Source organism: Desmodus rotundus, chromosome 10, assembly GCF_022682495.2.
Source record: "Desmodus rotundus isolate HL8 chromosome 10, HLdesRot8A.1, whole genome shotgun sequence".
Classification (NCBI taxonomy): Eukaryota; Metazoa; Chordata; class Mammalia; order Chiroptera; family Phyllostomidae; genus Desmodus; species Desmodus rotundus.
Window position 1 is genome coordinate 51228088 of NC_071396.1, and position 20598 is coordinate 51248685.

Consider the following 20598-nt stretch of genomic DNA (forward strand, 5'->3'; position numbering starts at 1 on the left):
TTACATATATCAACAATTTTATTTCCAGGGGAAAACTCTCCAGTGTGCTGCCTGCAGGTTCAGTGCCAGGCTATCTGCTAGTTTGTAATTTTAAAAATAATAACTTGGAAAATAGTGTTCTTTCCTGCACTTCTACTTGGATGAGTTGTTTTATAGCGATTTTATCTCCATGGACCACTTTCCAAAAGAACAGTTTCTGCTTTTCTCCTGGTGCTGTTGCGTCTCTGCTGATCCTTTGACTGTGAGCCTGCCTTGAATGGGATCTGGGGTAGCAGTGGTCATTCCACACACTCTATTAATGGATCTTGGCCGCTGCTCGATTTGAGCCCGTCCCTTTTTGGAGCTCTGATTTGTCTTTAATGCTACAATTTTCACTGTTTGCATTTTTTTGATCGTCATAGCAGGACTTTCATTTCACCTGACCAAATTTGTAAGGGAAAACATTCACGTTACAAAGTTTAGTATCGAAACTTAAATTTAAAGCTCTTTTGTGTTTTGATTATGCTAAGTGGTTTGAGGACTGTGTCTTACGTTGCTTTGCTCCGGACTCAAGCTTGGGAACAACTGATTCCCGCTGAGGGAAGTTCTTCTTTTCAAAAGGACTTTGATCTCAGCACAGATACTGTTTCTATAACTTTGGCGGTTCTCTTTCTCTTACTGGCTTTTTTTTTTTTTTCTTGTTTAGAAGAAACTGAAAATAGATCCAGACTTTTATTGCTTTAACGTGACTATGTCTTAGAAACACAGGAACAGAATGGGGGGGTAGTGGGGGGGGTAGCTGGGGGAGCGGGAGAGTCACGGCTGCTGGAGCATCTGTGTGGCTTCTGCTCTTTAAAGTGCCTCTGTGGGTAGTGCATGGCGTTTTCCCTCCCCGGACATGAAGGGATCCCTTGGGCCGAGGGAGAAAAGTACACACACCAGAATGGAGGGGGAACATGACTGGGAGAGAAGCAGGGAGGACGCAAACCTTTGGGAGTTTGGAGGGTGCCAGGGAGAGCACTCCCGGGGTAATGCAGAATAGGTGCAAATAGATGGGTCAAGAAAAGTCATGAAATGTTGAGGCCTGAGGTTGTAATAGTTGTGGATGCTTTGTTTTTTCTCCTTTCCTCTGCTCACTGTTCTTAGAAAAACAATGCCTCCCGAGAAATACAGTTCCAGTCTCGGCTAGAGTGAGGGTAAATCATTACTACCGGGTCTTGTCTGACTAATCAAGTTCAACTACAGTTTTGGTGAAATGAGGTCAATCTGAAGGACCCCTCCCCAGTACACACACTGAATTTCGGGAAAGAGTAAGCTGTGGTGGCTGTGTTCTACTTCCCTGACTTCAAAAACAGACAGTGAATGCCAGAGAGGAGTTAGTGAAACTGATTTCTGTGTTAACCAGGGTTCACACAGTTTTCCACAGGTTTACCAAAGCCTTCTTGGTAGGAGAGAGGAAATACAGAATTGGACAGCAGTTACGTATGGCTCAAGTTCATGTGACAATCCCAGGATTAGTCACAGTGAGTGTTTGCATTAGGGCAAAGAGAAAAGCCGTTTGCAGGTCAGAGAGTGATGCCATGTTAGCACAGACTGGAGAGCCGAGAAGGGAAAGAATCCCAGTTCTTTTCTGAGTCCCCGTCAGAGCCCTGGGAAAGTAAGCGGTCTCCAAAACGGGACACAGACTTCAACTGTGGTCAGAACAGAGACTCTCAAGCCATTCAGATCTATAGTAAAAAGTTTCAATTTATGATCATCTCCCTCAAATGGCACGCTCCCCACTCCCTCCTTCTCCTCCTGGGTTTAGGCCCCTACTCCTAACGCAGCAGTCTGTTTACAACCTTTTCTAAAACTCACTATCCTTATTGTGTGTTTGCTTTAGCCAGTTACCCAAGAGGAGAGTACGAGCTGCGTTCATCTCTATACCCCCGCTGCTTAGCACAGTGTCGGGCGCCGTCCGCCCTGTGTGATGCGTGCTTGGTTGAATGTCAGTCAGAAGGGTGCAGGAGCTTACCGTGCTGGTTCCTAGGATAGAAATTCTGCAGAGACAGTTTGGTTTAGGGTGGGTTTCAGGCTGATTTCTGAGCTGTTTTAAAGTCATCTGGAATCCTACTCCTTTCCTTCTTTCTGCTCTGCCTCCGTCAAGTGCCTGCTTCACCTCAGGATTGGCTCCCTCAGGCGTGCACAATAGCTGTCAGCAGTTTTGCAGGACATGTCCTTGCTAACCTTTGAGTGTGACTGTGTTAAGGGGAAAGGAAAGTGGGGAGTGTGTTAGGAGTGCCCCCCCCCCCCAGCTTTTACCTAATCAAACCACTTCAGAACCAATCCTGGCGTCTTAATCCTGGATTCCTTTGCTCAATCTTAAAACAAAAGGGTGACGTGGACTGACTTAGGTTAGGTTGCACTCTCCCCGGAGCAGGTGCAGAAGGAGCTTCCCTGAAGTACGTGCAGGAAGAATAGGTGGATACCTAACTGGAAATCCGACGACTGTTACAAAGGGGAATATGGTTGTCGTGTGGGCAACCAGCAAAGTCTGCTGTCATTTCCATTCAGATTTTTCTGGGAACCCTTACTTAATGGCTATTCTGTTCTTGTATAGAGTCACTTATTAATTTATTAATTGCATGTTATGAAAAAGAAGTAAAATTTAGTAAATACTAAGTATTTAGTAATAATCAAAATAGTAAATTTGGGGTATGAGACTCTTCCCTCTATTAACTTACTATTTATTTCGTTGGGAGTAGAAGACACAAAATTGGTAAAAGTTAAACAGCAGTACGAGAGCTGGGTAACAGTACGAGGCAGCAGGATGACAGGTATCACGCCGTTCGTCCAGCCTATGGGCTTTGCTTACCCAGTCATGCTTTTACTCTGGAAGGCATATGTCAGGCACTGTGGAGGTTACAGAGATGACAGAAAAGAGATGCTGGCCCTTTAGACTTTTAAAGTCCAATCAAGAGAAAGCTTAACAGGCTTAGAGACTGGGAAGCCAAGGCCTTCCTCGCAGAAGCAAGCCACTAAGAATAGGAATCTGTAAACACAAGCAGGGGTTCCTGGTGAGCCCTCCAGAGTCCTGGGAGCTGGTTGGGGAAGGTATCAGTGTCCTGTCTAGACAGCTCTGCCCTCTGTCCAGTGACAACTGAGCACACTGCTCGGCTGCTCAGAGCTCTGGGTCTGGGGTAGCAACTGGGTCACCCCAGTGCCCAGGGCAGTGGCGGCCATTGCACTCTCTGGTTGGTCACTACCAGCAGCGCTGCTTGTAGAAGACCCCACGTGGCCCAACCCTGTTTATTAGAGGGTTGCTAGCTCTGGGTCAGCACCCGCTGATCTGACTGGTAATTAGTGCTCTTAGACTTGGTGCCTTCTCCTGAGAGCTATCCAGTCACATCTGTGGACCCTTCAGAGAATTAAGAAACAAAATAATATCCTATTCTTCATTCAAGACAATTACTGAGGCGTCTGCCTTGTGCCAGGCGCTATGCTGAGCTCTAGGGTCATAGTGATGGATCAGAATGGACCGGCTCCCTGCCGTCACAGCCTGCGTCTAGGGGGAAGGCAGACAAAGGCAGATAAACAGAGACATAAGATATTTGCCTATCGCGATGGTGAGAAGGAAACAGAACGGGCAGAGCTAAAGATTTGCGAGAGGGTTGAGATACCTTTAAGGCATTTTGTAAATGATCTATTGGGTTGAAATTTTTTTCCCAATGATTTCTGCCGATTAAATGCAAATATTTTTTTTTTTGTTTGTCTCTCAGGTACATTCTGCAGGTCCCTAATGAATCAAGGGAACCCACCACCGTACCCGGGCCCGGGTCCAACAGCCCCGTACCCACCTTATCCACAACCACCAATGGGGCCTGAGGCCTATCCCCCAGGACCTATGGGAGGACCTTACCCACCACCTCCTCAGGGGTACCCCTACCAGGGATACCCACAGTATGGCTGGCAAGGTGGACCTCAGGAGCCTCCTAAAACCACAGGTACTGTGAACAGGTTGTGTGTAGGTGCATATTTGGGTGTGTGAACGCAGTCCCATGACACCAAAGGAAATGTTCACCTGTTTCCTTTGGCAGAGAAGAAACTCTGGCCTTTGTGTGCCATGGTTGACGTTCTCAAAGCTTGGTGACTGCGTAGGGTGGCTTCTTATTCCCGAGAAGGACTTCTTTCTCGGGAAACCCGAGTCAGTTCTGCCTGCTTCCTTCTTTCTCATTGCCTCTGGGGCTGATGACTTCCTGGCCGACGCTTTGCTGAGGGCACCTCCTGGAGCCCTGGCCGGGGAAAGTACCAGTTGGGTTCTTGCTCTGGCCGTCCGTTTTGTTTATCAGGTTTAGCCTGTTGGGCTTATTTTATCAGCTGGTTGACCCTCAAGTCATCCTCTTGCCCCTGCTATTGGGGTTGGTTTCTTTTACTGACACTTTCATGATTCTTTTTAACCTGCTGGCTGAGTTTTCAGCTGGCGCGTGCGTCCTTGTGTGCCGGAACAGTGCTACTCAAAGTTTGCTCTGCAGACTAGCGCCCGTCCGTGAGCAGCTGCTGGGCTGTAAGAAGATAAGTACAGAAAGTGAGAGTGAACATCGAAAAACCTTTAGAACAATTCGGCTGACATTTCTTTGACATTCAAGCATTTTACAAAAAGCATCAGTCTGTGAGGGGTTAGAAAGGAAACCTCTTGAGAAGCACTGTACCAGATGTTTTAGTGACTGCTGTGACTGTTGTAGCTGTTTGGTTTGCGAAATAGTCGCTCTCTTACAGCGCTTTCAGCTTAATTCTTACTGAGTGTTTATTAGGCGCCACGTGGTCTCCTAAGAGCTTTATGTACATTAACATTTAATCCTTGCAACAATCCAATGAAGTTCTTCCCATTTTACAGTGAAGTAATTGAGGCACAGGGTGGAGCGATGATTTGCTCCGGGTAACCCAGCTAGCAGGGGCAGATCCTGGAACTGAATTCTGATAGCTTGGCTTAAAAATCTGTACCTGTAACTTCTTGCTGTACTCTCGTCCCTCTCCTTTCTGTCCCACACTCATCTGAATTTAGGGCCTTAGGCTGTCCCAGAGATGCTCCTATAGTTTCATCCCTTTCTAATCAAAAGAAGTAACAGAATTGATGGCTCATTTGATTCTGGGATGTGAGGATTCTTTAGGGTGGGTGGGTGTCATGGAAGAAGAACTTAAGAGGGATTTCAATATGGAAAAGATAATACTTTCATAGCGTCAAATAAGAGGCTGCGCTAAGATTGAATAGATTTGAATACCTTTTAAAGATTTGGTTTATCTTGAAGGAAAACTTTTACAGTCCAAGATTCTGTTTTGCTGTAAATTTTAATGGCACCCATTCCAGAGAGTGCAGGAAGTATAACCAGTATGACCAGCGTAGCTGTCACCCAGGTCTGTGACATCACAAGGGGGGGGTTCCTGAAAATAAGTCTCAGTTTCTGGGTTTTCTGATTCAAGACAAAGTAACTGTGATGAATGAAAGAAAGCAGACAGGAAAGACCACATAATGTGTGATTCCATTAATGTGAAATTCAGGAACAAGCCAAACTCATTAATGATAATGAAGATCAGAATATTGTTTACCCCAGCTACTGAGTAGGGGCAGGGGGTGCGGGGAGATTGGCTATTGATTGGGAAGGGAACCTTCTATGATATTAGGAATATACTTTCATCTGGGTGTACACATTCTTCAAGCTGTACACTTCTATTGGTGCACTTTTCTACACGTTATGTGACAATAAAAGGAAAAGTCATTCCAGCATTTGGGTTATCCCGTAGGCTCAGCCAGCTGCCTGCCTGGGGTTACGTCTTTCTCCTGTGACCCTCACGGTCTAGGCCGTTTCTGGGCCTGTACTGTTTATACTGTCTGAACTAACGTTTGGGATTTGGAACTTTACAGAGCGTGTCTAAAAAAAATGCTTCCTGGGCCTGGTGGACTTTGTCCCCTCATGCGGAATATACAAATTTCATCTTCTTCCTTTACCTTTGGTGTAATATAAGTATTATGTCAACCTTTTTGAGAAAATAATATTTTAATTCTTCTTAGGATTAAAAAGCTCTGTTTATCATGATTTCATAAATGCAGTTCAAAGCTGTTTAATGTCCTTTCCTACAGGATTTTCTTTTTCTGTTACCAGCTTGTGAATTGTTAACCCATTCACAAGCCCTGACCCATTCTGCACCCAGACATGGCACGTGATGCCAGATGGTCAAGTTCTTCTCTCACCTGGTGTCCAGGTTCTGTGAATGGGACCCTATAGTCCCCTCACTAAGGGATGTACCCTTTAGGGACCCATTTCATTCCTTGCTCTCTTACTGCTTCTGGGATCCCCAATCAGAATCATTCTTGGGGCTTGTATTCGCTGTGCCATGTCTCTGATCTTTCTATAGAAATTTAAGGTATTTTCTCCAACTGGATGATTTAGATTTATTTACTACTGCACATACCGTGTCTCAAGCTGAAGTTCAAGTGTGTAGTCCATTCTGTTAACAGCTACCTAGGGTGGAAGCAACTTCTTTGTCAAAGGAGGGAGGATCTTCTTAGCTGTCCTAGTTGCTGTCTGGTGATTAGTAAGGACTTACTAATAAAGATGTGTTGAACACATGGGCAGGTAGGTGGGTAGGTGGCTAACCGAACAGAACCTTCTTTGGTAGTCTGCCTGTCATTCAGAGTTCATTGTCCAGAGATTGTAGCTAAGAAAAACCTTTGTTTTTCCTCAGAAAACCAGCTTTTTGGAAACTGTGTGATTGGAAGCAGCAGGTGATTGTGGGAATAAGACTTTCCAAAGAGCAGTATGTCATGGGTCTCCTGGGGTGATTTTTAATAACAACAACAATAACAACTGTAACAACTAGTATCTCTAGAGCACAGTGTCCGGTATTGGCCTTATGTAATCTTCACAGCAACCCGGTAGCGTTAGTCCCACGTTAGAGATGGAATCTGGGGCTCAGAGAGAGTTCAGGTAGCTGTACCATGGGATATCGCCCCAAAACTCAGTGGCTGAAAACAGCCATGATTTATTATTTCTCGTGATTCCATGAGTTGGCTTCATGTGCTCTCTCCTGGGGTCACTTGCATGACTTAAGTTAGCTGTCAACCGGCCTGGAGCTGGAATGTCCGAGATGGCCTCACCCACATGACTGGGTCTTGATTTGCCGGCGGCCCCCCCCCCCCCCCCCCCCCCCCGGCCTCTTTCTCCACACGGTCTCTCCGCCAGCCGGAGCTGCTTTACAGGGCGGCCAGCTTCCACAAGGCTGAAAGTGGAAGCTGCCAGGCTTTTAATAGCTAGGTCCCGATCTGGCACAGCTTTCGTTACCCAGTGCTCTGTTGTTCAAAGCAAGTCACAGGCTGGCCGGATTCAGTGGGAGGGGAAATAGGTGTCATCCCCCACCCTTTTTTTAAAATAACAACTGTATTGAGATATAATTTATATATCACATAAATTACCCACTTAAGTGTATAATCCAGGAGTTTTATAATTGAGAGTTGTACAACTGTCATCACTAATTCTAGAACAGATTCATAACAAACCCAGTACCTTAGCAATTACTCCCCATTCTCTTAGCCCTCCCCCTTCACTAATCTACTCCTGTATAGATTGGCCTGTTCCAGACATTGCTTATCAGTGGGATCATATAATAGTATATGGGGTTTTGACCAGCGTCTTTCCCTTGGTGCGGTGTTTTTAAGGACCACCCATGTTGTAGCACGTGTCAGTACTTCATTCTTCTGTGCTGCCGAATCATATTCAACTGTCTGGATATTCCACAGTTTCATGTATCCATTTATCAGTTGATGGATCTTTGAGTTTCTGCTCTTTTGGTATTATGAATAATGAATGATGGCCATTATAAACAATCGTGTAAAATAACTCCCGTCTGAGAGGATTGGCGTGTGGATATGGGGGAGGGGAACTGTGGACGGCCATCTTGGCAGACAGTCCACAACATGGCACTCCGCTCTCCACAGTTCACATCTCCTCCGTGTGCAAAATGTATCTCCTCCCCTCCAAAACCACCAGATGTCTCATCCAACAACCACACCGGCCTGAAGTCCAGCATGCCGTCATTTCAGTAGCCTGTATGGAGATGAGGCCTCTGACCGGCCCTGCTGCTCCCTTCACTCCCAACCCCCATTCCCCCTCTGCCCCAACCTACACATTCCTGGAGATCAGACAGAATGTCACCTCCTCCATGAAGCTTTCCCTTGCGTACCCCACACCTCCAGTAGAAGTTACCACGCCCATGTGTTTCAGCTGCACCCTCTACAGCCGCCTTTGAAAGCACCACCTCTCCATAGTCAGTGAGTTTTTGTGTTCTGTCTAGTTTACCTCCTTAATGTCTGGATTCAGTCACCCTTGCTCTTGCTGTCTTAGTTTAGGTTTTCACCATTAGTTTTCGTCCAGACTCTTAAGGCTGCAGCTGACAGAACCTCAGCCTTAAATACCAGCCAACAAGAGAGGATCCCAAAGAGGCCTGAGAAAAGCCTCCAAAGTGATAGACGGTGACGAAAACAGATGAAAAGAGGGACTCTGAGGGAACAGAAACCACGCAAGGAGCAAACACTCCGCTGCAAAAAAGAAAAAAAAATGCCTTCTAACATTCTTTGACATAATGTTATTGAAATAAGAGTAGGGGTGCTGCCTAAAAAGGAACTCAGGTAACAAAAGCGTTTGGCCAAGAAGAATGTGAAACTGACCTCGGCCCAAGAATTAGGTCCAAAAGACCCAGCGGACAGCCAGGTCTTGCCAAACCGGAATTTAAGGCTTTCTGCCACAGGCGGAACTTGACATACGCTTTGGTTATCTGCTGCTCCGTAACAAACCACCTCAAATCTTAGAGGTTCTGCAATTTGGGTGGGACTTGGCGGGAGAGGTTCGTCCCTGCTCCCCAAGACATGTCAGGGGCTGGAACATAGACGATAACCAGTGTGCTGGGTTGAGTGTGTGGACTTTCTGCCCTCCAATGAGACGTAGTGGCTTTATATTTACATCATGTCCAGTGCAATACAGAGGAGGAAGCCGCGATGCTTCCGAAAGGAAGGGAGGGAGGGAGGGGAGCAGATGGCAGTGTGACTGCTGGGAGGGGTCAGAAGAGACCCATGCAGAGATGCTGTTAATCCTGTTTGTGTTCCAACCAGTCTTGGGCTTCTCCCCTTGTACGGGCTTTGTTTGACCCTCTAACTTCCCCTGAAGGTTTAAGTTCAACATATTCTGGCAACGGTTTCAGGGTTGGTGAAATCTTGCACTTTTGGTTCATATAACAAATAACTGTCCTTTCAAATCAAAAAGAGAGGTGTCTGGCATCTGTGTCCCACCCCCTGCATATGGCCCTGCAGTGAGGCCAGCTTGGGCCCCCCCACAGCGAGACAGCCTCGGGTAGTTGGGCCCCTTCCATGTTAGAGTGCAGCCGTGGACCCTGCCAGGCCTTTCTTTCAAAAATAGTAAAAGAAAAAAAAAAACTTTTTGTTGAACTTCTAGGTTGGAAACAATTTCGGACTTACAAAGGCATGGCAGAAATGGTACCAAGGGCTCTGCATACCTTTCACCCAGACTTCCCCGAGCCTTGCACGACCACGGTGTCATGATCTGCCCGGCTCCCTCACTGGCCGGTCCCAGAAGGCTTCCAACATCACCTCCATCACTCTTTCATCAGTCAGAGCAGCCACAGGCCCACCTAGCATGTATTCTAGGGGAGGGGAATTAGCCTTCACTTCCTGATGGGGCAGTGGCAAAGCCACATTGCCAAATGGCATATGGATTGGGAGATTTGGGGGAACCCTACCACAAGTCCCCGTGGTGATAGCTGAACTCCTGTTTGGTGAAGTAGAGAGTTTTTAATTCTGTCACCAAAATTAAAATGATTCCCACTCATGCCTTAAATCATCAGAAGTGGGGGAGGCCTCGGGTGATCGCCCAGGTTAATCACCATGCCGAGCTCCTGGCAGACATCTCTAATCAATTGTGGCTCTTTCTGCTCAGCCCAAATGTGGCTTCAGCCACTGTGAATAGGTGTGAATGGTTAGGTAAGAGGAAACCATTTCCTATTCCTGCTGGAGTACCTCTTCTTTTTAGATATATTCACAGTGAAGTCCAGAGAGGTTTAGTGACTTTTGGCATAAGTCCTGGTTCCAAGCTAAATGCATATTCCCGCATGGTGCCTCCTGCTGTAATCCAGCACCGACTCCACAGCAACTATCAGACACCCACCAAAGGAAAATACCTCCTTTCAGCCCATTCCCTCGCCTGTCTGTCCCTTACCTCCCAACCCCCACGGAAACCTGTACATGACAGCAGGGCACCAGTTTCCTGATGAGCAGAGGCAAGTGGAGTGTGATCAACCTGGGTGCAAACCCCCTTAACACTGGGGCCCGGCAGGCTACTGAGCCTCCCTGGTTTCTGAGTGTGCCTGCCTCCTGCTGTGAGCTTCACGGAGTCAGTGTCTTCTCTCCCTCGTCTGCTTCCAGAGCGCCCAGACCAGTGCTGACACGTGTGCACGCTCAGTAAATGCGTTGTGGGTGAAGGGAAACAGCACCGCTGCAAAAGGCGGTTGTGCCTTCACGTTAGGTGTCTGGTCCCCTTTCCCTCTGAGACCCTTCCCTTACTATATAATGCCTTTGAGTCCAGATACTGCAGTTTTATAATGCTCTTTGGGGTACTGATTTAAAATAAAATAAATTCTACTTCAACAGAGTCCTTGGGATGCCCCCATGGAGATCAGAAACCCGATCGGCCTTCACTGGGGTTTCTATGCTTGTAGATCGGGAACTAAAAGTGACCCTGTTATGGTTCTTTGTAATCGGAAGAAGCAAAAACAGAGTGCCTGCTCCAGGAGTTGCCCTGCTGGGTCACTGGCACACTTTCCAACCAGTGAGCAGTTAGAAGTGGCCTGTCCTCTAGTCCACAGTCGCAGATTGGGGGGGGGGGTGGTAGCATGGCATGCTTCTTCCTCTGCACGCTTCCTGGGTGTCTGCATTGCTCTCGTCAGTCAGCGTGAGTACAGAAGGGGAGGGGATCTAGCAGTCTAGTGTCTCTGGCTAACTAGCTGAGGTATGGAATTACAGCCTAGCTTGTTTGAACCTTTTATGCCTTTCTCCATCAGAAACTCTGATCAGGCATTTTTATTAACCTGGGAAGCCTTTCTAGCGTAAAGTCCAGCTCAGTGCCTTCTTTCTTTGCCAGGTATCAGATGACAGAATGTCCCAGCAAGGACGCTGCATGGTGCCACCAAAAGCCACATTGGCTTAGGAATCTAGGTATAGTTTCTCCAGTTCCCTGGGCTTCTGTTCCCTTATCTGTAAAACTGGGGTTACAGGAATGTGGTGAAGAATAAAGTAATATGCTTGTGTAGTTTATGGCGCCTTGAGGGGATTGAGGAAGTTAGTGCCCTTTCTCAGCCCACAAACGTTTTCTGAACTTTTGCTTGGAGGTGGGAGGGGGTGGGTGGGGGTGGTGAAGGCAGGAGGCTGCCATGGGAAAGATGGGGACGACAGTGCCTGAGGGTCATTCCTGGCCCACCCTGAGAACTCCCACTGGCCTGAGGCAGCCTCAAAGCATCTATCTCATCTGCAGTTGGAGCCATGTAACTGGTCTCCCGCCCCTCACTCTTGCCCCTGCCATTTTCTACCCTGACCCGCTGATGGCTTCCCATGTCGCTCAGACTGAAAGCCAGGATTTTTACGGCAACTAGTGTGGCCCTCCAAGTAGGCTGCCGCATGCACTATAGAACCCAAGTTTATGTGCCTGAGGCTTCAAAAGGCCAAGGCTCAAAACATCACAGTTGGGAGTAAGGAAAAGCTTATTGATTGAGAAGGCACCAACTGAGAAGATGGGCAACTTAATCGTGCCTGAGATCATCTTGCTTGCTGAACTAGATAAGAGTGTTTAAGGGGCTAGGGGGGTCCGGTATGTAGAAGCGCTTGGTGAGGCAAGTTTTAATTAGAGGACCCTGGCACTTGGCCATCTATGGCAAGGACATCAGCACTGGGTCTTCGTGGACAGTGGACCCTTCACTTCTGAAAGGGTTCCGGTGTTCAGGGTTTGTTTATGTTCTGGTCCTTTGCTTCCATGTATATGTGAGGTGGGGTGGGGCAGGGAGTGGCGAGACTTTGGTTCCAGGTGTAGCTGGAGGTCAAAGTTCTTTTCTGTGCTCATGCTTCTGCCGCATGACATGCAGTTTTGGTCTCTTGTGTCTGGAAAATAACTCAGTATCTTGTTAAACAGAACAGGACCATTCTGAGCTATTTCTGCAGTTACCCTGCATGCTGTGCTCCATCTTCACAGGCCCCCCCCCCCTGCCATCCCCCCCCCCCCCCCGCCCCCGCACCTTTGGATTTGCCGGTCCCCTTCCCTCCGCCTTCTGCTTGCCTCAGAAGTCTACTCAGCTTCTGTCCTCTTGGTTCTTGCGCAGCTGTCACCTAGTCAGAGAGGCCTTCCATGCACCTCCCCACTCCCTCTGCCCCATTTCATGGAACACCCCAACGTGGCTCTCTCTGGCCCTGTTCTTCCCACCTCTTTTCCCTACCTAACCTATGGTTTATGTGTCCCTCGGCCACCTTTTTCCTCCCCCTGGAATATAAGCTGCTTGAAGGCAGGGACTTTTGTATGTTTCTCCATTACTCAATTCCAAGTAGTCGAATGGTTGAGGGTCCCCCGCCCCCAGCACCCTCTGCCTGTACAGGTATCTTGTGAGGCATTCTCCTTCAGGCCTCACCCTGGGTTCCTTTTCCTCCCCGTCTCCTCTGCCAGAATCCTGAGAGTGGCCCGAAGGAGCTGCTGCTAACTGAGGTTTTGCGAGTGGGGCCTGGTGCCGACCACTGTACCTCCTTCCTCGTGTAACTGGCGTGGCAGCCCTCTGGAGCGGGACTTATTAAAGAAGGGAGTTTGCCCAAGGTCAGACAGTGGCAGACGGGCCTGGGCCAGCATCTTTAAGACTTTAGCCAGGCCTGTCGGAATTGAAAAACTTGTGTTTCGGACGCAGCAAGTGGGCCAGGACACACATACTCCTCGCTGTGCGAAAAGAGAGACAGATCCAGTGGCCACAAGGAAGTCTCCGGAGAGGGGGAAGAAGATGAACAGGGAAGGAGAATGAGATGGAGACAGTATGGTTCCCAGACCCAGCACAGTGACTCGTAGGTAGTAGGGCTTCCAGGAAGGTCTACTGAGAGAATAAATCCCCAGGGCCTGTGCAGACAAAAGCACAGAAGCTGGGGACAAATGGGAGAGGTGGTCTGCCCTAGCCTGAACTTGGCCCTCAACTAGGAGAAGACGGACTGCTTATGGGGTCCTCCTGGGGTTAGTGACTTAACTAGGGCATCAGCTATTTCTCTCAGCCATTCCCTGCCCCAGAGAGGGCATAGGCCTTCATGATTCCTTGAGCTGAGAACTCGCTGATCCTTGCTGTGGGGGGAAACACTCCTTTGCAGTGTTTTTGAGGACCCCCATTTCATCTGGAGGCTTTGCTACTGGCCTGGGTTCCTCTGCTACATGTCAGAGGTTTTGGTGGGAGCAGCTTCTCACCTAGCGCTTGGGCGTGGCAGAGCAAAAACTACAAGTTAAGGGTTTAAACATTTCTTTTGCCCGCCTTAATAGTTTTTTTATTAGAATAAAGACCAACATTTCAGAGGCTTTGAGACCCTTCGTGGTTTGCTCTGCCGACAGATGCCATGTAGTTCTTCAGCCTCATCAGGCCTCTCCTCCATAGGACTTTTGCAAATGGTGTTTTCTCCGTATGGCTTAGAAATTCTTCTTACACCCACTTGGCTCAGTAGTAGTACCCCTGTTAATCCTTTCTATCTCACTCCTGTGTTGCTCAAGTGACATCGAGTGGTGCTTCCACGCCGCAATCTGGGCCAGCTTGCCTGTCCTCCAGGGTGCTGTCTTGGTTTGTCATTTTACAGTGTTGGCTTTCACATAGAGCTAGGTCTTCCCTGCTATCTGAAAGCTCCTTCTTAGCAAAGACCTGCTCTAATCTGACTGACCACTTGATTCTCTGGTAACTACTTGTTGAGTAATGAAAGATGAAGAAGAGTTTAGAGATATGCGTGAGAGAGAGGACAGGGTAAGATTCTGAAATAAGCCTTTCAAGTCATTAAACTCTGCACTTGAATTTGCAGAAAACCCTGCACTATTTCTCCCTCCCTCATGTTACTCATTTTGGGGGTGGGGGGGTGTCTGGGATTGGGATCTCAGCAGAATGTGCACCATGTACGGGCTGGAGCACTGTCACAGTGCCGGCAGTCACAGATGCGTGAGTCACCAGGACCCCCGTTACCAGACTACAGGAGTCCGTTTGCCTGTGCGCATCAGAGCCTGATAAAACACAGACCGGAGCTGGCAGCAAAGTAGAGGTTTACTAGTTAAGGAAATGGCGCCAAGTCTGGAGATACAGATAAGCTAGTTTGTGCTCTAAAATCTGACTTCTGTGCGGGGACAGATTATATGTGGGAAAATTATTAATCGTGGTGAATTAGGGGGTTGGGGTCGTGGGCTCTACTGCTGGGTTGGGGCAAGGGCAGGGAGTAGGGGATCATTACATCGGGTCCTGACGTCAGCTGAGGTAGGAGTTCTGCCCAGTTTCATGAGGGTGTGGCCTCCTTTCACGGGCGAGGGGCTTAAACACAGCTGAGGTCAAAATGTTATCTCTAGTTTGATGGAAACTGCGTGTCTGGGGTCTATCAATCTTAGTCTTTGTTCTTAAGACAGTTTGATGCTGACCGGTGTCTGATGTCCCAAGGGCCTAATGGTGAGAGAAAGGCGTGGACAGACAGAAGTGAGAAAGGGTCATATTAGAGAGATGGAGTTTCCGTGTGGTTACACCGAGAAACTTTCGTCCACTGAGTGCTAGTCCTTACTTTCTCTGGTCCTGAAACGTAGTAATAACGTTCAGTGAAATAGTTTTTGAAGATTTCTCTCATAGTCCAAATACCCCATCCTCTCAGATCATTTTCGTGTTCTTATTTCTGGGCAGTTCTTGCTCCCGTGCCCTTGTCAGCTGTGGCTGCTGCAGTTGTAGGGTGGATACCATCGCCCGCCCTCCCCCTGCCCCACCACACACTTCATTATAAGCAACTTTCCTAGAGGGCGGGTTTCTCAACCACAACACTACTGACATATGGGCTGGACAAATCTTTTTGTTGGCAGAGGGGCTGTCCTGTGCATTGTGGGATGTTTAGCAGCATCCCTGACCTGTACCCACTAAATGCCAGTAGTATCTGGTCATGTGTGATTATCAAAAATGTCTCCAGCCCTGATAGGTGTGGCTCAGTTGGTTGGGCATCACCCCACAAGGTGAAAGTTTGCAGGCCTGGTCCGCGGTCCGGGTGCAAGCCAGAGGCAACTGACCAGTGTTTCTCTCCTCTTTCTCCCTCCCTTTCCCTCTCTCTAAGAATAAATAAATAAAATCTTTAAAAAAAATTTAAAAAAATGTCCCCAGACATGACCAGATGTCCCCTAGGGGCCGAATCAGCTTCCTTTGAGGACCACGGCTGTAGAGTGTTTATAATGAAAAATTTAAGCTGGCCATTGCTTTTGAGTCCAGGGGAGGGAAAGGCCTTCCTAATCGCCTTGTCAGCAGTTGAAAAATACATGACTTTTTCTGGTGGCCTGCCCAGGAAGCAGGCTCCGGGAACCTGGAACTAGAAAGAGCCCCATCTTATCTCCGCCTGGACAGGCTTTGTCTCTGGGCCTCTTTGCTGGGACTGGCGAATCTGGGTGTTTGATACCAACTCATGGATTAAAACCACAGAATAAGAAGAGTTTGAGGCCAGTGGTCCAAGTTTTGAACATTTAATATTAACTTTCAATCACTAAATAGTTAATAAATACTAACGAAATAATAGAGCTAACTCTCATCTGTAGGTACTGTGCGTTAGGTGCTTTTGTATCTTATCCACCCTCTGGGATAGGTTTTTCCTTATTCCTGTCCTAGAGATAAACTGAAGCCAAGAAAGGCAACTGATTCGAGATGCACAGCTGGGAAGTGGTGGAACTGAGACTCAGCCCCTCCAGCCCCACCCCGCGCCCCTGCTTCTGAACAGCTGTCACTTACTGAGCCCCATCCAGGGGCTGGCTCGGGGCTGAGGGCGCTCTGGGCATGGCTTCGATTCTTGCAATAGTCCTTCAGGACAAGCGGTATTACCCCAGATTTTACAGATGTGGGAGCAGAGTCTTTGAGAAGCTGCAGTGTCTTGCCCACGTGTCCCCAGGTGTCTGACACAGAGCCCAACCCACTTCCACGTGCCATGTGGCCTCCTGTAAGCAAAAATATTTTATAACTTCACCTTCCTTTTTCCCTTAGAATCACCACTCACTCCCTGAAAACTTGTTAAGAGCCAATGAAGTGCTTTCTGCAATTTAGTACCAGGCACTAAAGATGTTGCCATTTCTAATTAGACCTTGTTCAGGTGCTCTGTGTACATGATCTCACGTAATCTACACGGCAGTCCTGAGGCTTCCTGCCTTAGAGATGAGGAGACCGAGCTTCAGAGATGAATTAATTTGCTTAAAGTCAAGTAGTAACTTGCTGAGCCATGAATTGAACCCAGGTCTGTCTGATTTCAAATTGTATTCTTTTATGCTCTTTTATATTCCATTAGGGAATAGCCTTAAAATACTTCAAAATTAGCAATAACAAGCATTGTTCACAGCAGTAAAGGAGGTGGCCTCTGGGAGTAAGACGAGTTCTCTCTGGGTACACTCAGCTGCAACGCCCTTACTTTTCACAAAAGCAGACGAGGCCGGTCTTCAGTGAGTGTACGGGTCTGCAGAGAGGTGGGTCTTCAGTGAGATGAGGTTGCTCTTAGCGCCAGCTTTGACTTCCTCAGTCCACGTACTTGTGACTTCAGGCTTTAATCTGACAGGTCTGCTCACGTGAACCCAGCGCTTCGACGGAGTCCCCCTGGACAATGCACTGGGTCTCATGGACCCAAGGGTCTCAAGGACACTAGGGGACTGTAGGCTCCTAAAGATGGCCTCAGGTTTTTCCATCTTCTCAGATAGACACATGATCTGTTTTAGTCAAATACTTTATGCAAAATACTTTGTTTCACTTTTCAAAAGCCTTGGCCTGCCCGGCACTCAGGGGTAATGGAGTATAAAAAAGCAACCACTTTCTGCAGATCCAGTTTACTCAGCTGGCCCTTGGGATGTGCCGGTGCCTGCTGGCTGCCTGCTGGCAGGGAGCAGGCTGGGTTGGCCAGACCTGGGCAGCCTGGGGAGACAGGTGTTCGAAGTCTTGCCCTGCTCCCAGGCTGGTTTCACTGTTCTTAGGTTTTCTGATCTAATACTACTTTTACTCAGTCTCAAAGCATGACAAACACATTCCCTGTACTTCTCACATAAGCTTTTAAAAGTTAGGTTGAAGTAAACAATGAGGAAATTGGTTTGGTGGGCCAGAAAAAGAAGACTGTGTTGGGTAAAAGGCAGCCAGGGAAACCGGGAGGTGCAGCTGGGCTAGAGTAGGTCAGTCTCTAGGACCGGAGCCAAGGCTGTGGTGTTGGCCCCTCCCTGGGAGCGTGGGGTCACTTGGGGTGGCAGGGATCTTTCCTAGGACTTACTTCAAGGAGGTATTAGCTGTGCCGGAGGGCCAGCTCCAGGATCCGGCACGGGTGGCGTGGCCCAGTGCCCACTGGCACCTGGCTCCTGCTTCCCAGCGGTCAGCGTGGTTAGCCACAGGGGGGAAGGTCTTTTTTCTGCTTACGCTGTGGCTCCCCAGAGCCGCGACACTCTAAAAAGTAGGACACGCAAGACACAGGATGACTGTGACTCAAATGCTAACCGTGAAGATGAGGAGGGTTGGTGTCCATGTCACCAATGAGGGCTTAGCCTGGCAGGCGTAACACGGGTGTGGTGACCAAGTCCAGCACAACGGGGGCCAGGAGAGTGGCTTCTCCAAACTCCAACTTAGTGCCACTGTGTCTACCCAAGCCTGCAACTCCTGGGTTACCCCGGTTCTCACACACAGAAAATGGGGGGTTGGGGGGGTGACTTTTTAAATTACAGAAATATGTCTTTCTTATAGAAAGTAAATAATACCCATAATTTTGCTGCCAGAGGTGGTTGTCAACATTTCGGTATAAATCTTTGGCGTATGTCTAGTTTCTTCATGGTGCAGCCCCTTTTTGACATTCAGCTCACATGTTGGTCTCTGTCAAGGGGATATATTTGCAGCTAATATCATGCTACATAAAAGTGTCGTTGAGTAGTTTTTGTTTTATTCTTCGTTTTAAATTCATCATGCCCGGGCATCCTCAGCAGCATCTGGGCCGCAGAGAATACGCAATTCCTTACTAAGGAGCAGCGCTCGGTTTCCGCTGAGGTCTCCGTTTCAAATGCCGGGCACAACGCGGCAGGTCATTGTGGGGTTCCCCACCCCCCCTGAGTCTAAATTATTCTTGTTTTTAAAACTCTCAGTACAGTGGAAAGCTCTACAGTGCAGATTGCTTTTCCATTTAGCTCTTTATCTACTTTGTAGAGTAACAGCAACAATAATAGCTGTAAGTTATTGTCTGTTTACTTTGTGCCTGGCACTCAGCTAGCTGCTTTTTGAAGAGTTAATCCTATAACAATTCCAAGAGGTAGAGGAGTTAATCTTTTAATCTTTAAACAATGGCAAGGGGTCAGTGTCGTTATTGTCTCCATTTTCCAGTGAGGAAGCAGAGCCAGTGGAAGCCAATGGAGAAGTTAAGGAAAATGCATTTTACTTGCCGTAAATAGACTGTGCCAGGTGTAGCAGGGGTAACCCCTGAGCCCAGCACACCTGTATGTACAGGAGCTGGGCTGTGGGGGATACAGAGATGAAAAGGACCTGACTTCCACTGGTTGAGCTGAGCTGACAGGTGGGCAGGGCTGAGAGACCCTCAGGGACCGACCAGTGAGTGGATCGTGGCTGTTTTTGTGGCCTGCCCTGGTTTCCTGCTGTTCCAAACTTGCCTCGGCTCCTCAAGGGAATGGCTCCCTCCTCCGGGAATATTGACTTCCCTGTGGACTCATGGGAAAGCCTTATCAGCTCACAGCCAGGGAGCTCGCTGCTGTCAGGGCTGCAGCCCTTTCAGTTTTGAGAGGTCTTTACTGCTCCCCTCCGCTTCCGTAACCTCGTCCTCATTTGATCAAAGGTGTCTCAGAGGTCCAGGCTGACTTCAGAGGTTTCTGAAGCTGGAGGAGAGATTAGAGCCCTACGCCCGCCCTCTACACATCACACACCCGGACACACGCATTCTTCTCGGGATTGTACCTGGGGTGTGTGCGGTGATGTGAGGAGCTTTCTCCTTGGGGTCCAGGGAACAGACCCTTTTCCCGGGGACACACCTGCCTGAAGACCATAAATTGGGAACAGCCTAGGAAAGATTCTGATGCTTTGTCCTTAAGGGAAAAATTTTCCACTAGACTTTTTTGGTACTGTCTTGGTTCCCTCTGAGCTTTTCCATTTACCCTTGAAATGAGTTCATTTGGTAGCCTGGGAGACCTTGTCAGCTGGAGCATTTGAGGGAGACTGTACAAGATTATATTTGAATCATTCTTAATGGGGTAAAAATGGGTTTTAGCTTTGGGGGGTGTAGCATGGGTAGTTTATGAAGGATCAATATTCTCCTTCCCCCAACCCCACAAAAAAGCCCTATCGTTGTACCCATGGGCAGCTGTAGGTAACCCCGAACTCCCAAAGGCTCCCAAGGGGCCCCCCTGAAGAAGGTATCTTTGACGGTGGGGCCCCCTCTCCCTGGTCAGGCTGATCCCTTCTGGGATAAAGCAATGGCTCCGACCCCAGGGACGGTCCTCAGCCTTTTCAGGAAGGTTCAGAATGAGCCAGAATCTCATGAAGGGTTTCAACTGACAGAAGTAGGAGTGACTCCTTCCTTAAGAACTTAAGAGAGAACTTCAGTCAGGACAGCAGCATAGGGAGACACAACTCACTCTTCTCACAACCACATCAAAATTACAACCAAAGTACAGAACAACCATCACTCAGAACTCTCAGAAATTTAGCTGAGTGGAAGTCTGACGACCACGGAATTAAAGAAACCACATCCATCCTGATGGGTAGGAGGGGTGCAGATGTGGGGGGGATGTGGAATGGGCTTATCCCACACTCAAGTGTGGTGGATAAAAATTCGGGAGGGATATCTTTGTATTGAGGAGTCCCAGCCCCACACACCAGGCCCCTCACCACAGGGTTTCAGAGTCAGGGAGATTAGTCCCCACAAGTTCTGGCTGCAAAAACCAGCAGGGTTTGAGTTGGTGAAAGAAACTTCTGGAGCCCCAAGCAGTTCCTCTTAAAGAACTCACACACAGACTCACCTATTCATACTCACTCCATCTGAACTCCAGCAGCGGGATGGCAGTTTGAAGAACACCAATGGCGTACTGGGAGAGGCTGAGGTGTCTGGCATCAGGATAAGCACAGGCCAGTGTCCCTTTTCTGAGCCCTCCCCACATAGAGCCACAGGGTCAACAGGCTGGTACCATATTTGAGACTCCATCAACTCGGCAAACACTGTTTGACCCACCTCTGGGGATCTCAGATCCCCAGAGACTCCACCACACTAACTCTGGTCTCGGCTCATACTACACAACTTCCTAATCCTCTCAAACAAGCAACAGCTGCCTCAGTGAGCCCCAGACCTGG

General features: G+C 48.3%; 1 long non-coding RNA gene across 1 annotated transcript in view; it reads left to right on the top strand.

The window, feature by feature from the left end:
- The window catches only part of LOC139440318 (uncharacterized), a 56240-nt gene that overhangs the window by 10910 nt on the left and 24732 nt on the right, over positions 1–20598 (top strand). Inside the window, exon 2 of the long non-coding RNA XR_011650471.1 lies at positions 3738–3962. This is a non-coding gene — a long non-coding RNA (uncharacterized lncRNA). The remainder of the gene's footprint in view (positions 1–3737; positions 3963–20598) is intronic.